We start from the raw sequence: 775 nt of genomic DNA, 5'->3' as shown, positions 1-775 counted from the left end.
TTTCGGGAGAGTTCGTCCCAGTAGAGCACAGTCACTGAGAGAAAAGATTCTTGAGTTGAAGGGAAGTGATCCCTTTCTGTCCTGGGACATCCTGCTAACTTCAGTGGGCTGAGAAAGCAGTTGCCCATTCTAATAGATGGGATTCTCAGGTGGCGCTAGTGGTAAAAAACCCACATGTTAATGTAAGACATGCAAGAGACATGGTTTTTTCTTTTTCTTTTTATTGTCAAATCTAAGGTCAAGTTTAAATTTAATGACTTTGGTATTAACTATACACATACTAGTAAGTGCTAAGACTTAAAATCTTCCGATTCAGTTGTGACTCCAGACAGGATCCAGAGAGGAGTTCTAAAAATCTCTTCTCTGGGTTTTATGGAGACTTTCTTTACCCTCCTGTGTTAGCCTCTTAAGGCGCTGCGTCAGCCTTAAAAGGGCAATGGAAAGGGTGAAGGAGACACGGTTTTGATCCCTGGTCAGGAAGATTCCCTGGAGGAAGAAATGGCAAGCCACTCCAGTGTTCTTGCCTGGGAAATTCCATGAGCAGAGGAGGCTGGAGGGCTACAGTCCATGGGATCACAAAGAGTCGGACACGACTGGCGCAGCTTAGCACACACACGTTCTGACAGACGGGCTGCTCTTGCCTCCAGACGGTGTCTGGTGTCCTGAAACACGTCAGCGCTCAGGGAGCCTTTAGAAGGGCCCAGCCCTCACTTCTGCTATTGCTCAGTGCATAGAAATGGTTCAGTTGACAAAAGGTAGGGCTCTAGGAAGAAAG

General features: G+C 46.7%; 1 non-coding gene across 1 annotated transcript; it reads right to left on the bottom strand.

Moving 5' to 3' along the window:
* Positions 1-314: 314 nt before the first annotated feature.
* On the bottom strand, positions 315-437 carry LOC122678576. The gene has a single exon (XR_006336229.1). It is a non-coding gene; the product is annotated as a small nucleolar RNA SNORA26 (small nucleolar RNA).
* Positions 438-775: the final 338 nt, after the last annotated feature.

This window comes from Cervus elaphus, chromosome 20 (assembly GCF_910594005.1).
Source record: "Cervus elaphus chromosome 20, mCerEla1.1, whole genome shotgun sequence".
NCBI classification, from domain to species: Eukaryota; Metazoa; Chordata; class Mammalia; order Artiodactyla; family Cervidae; genus Cervus; species Cervus elaphus.
The sequence above is the reverse complement of the archived record's forward strand: the minus strand, read 5'-3'. Positions and strand labels throughout refer to the sequence as shown.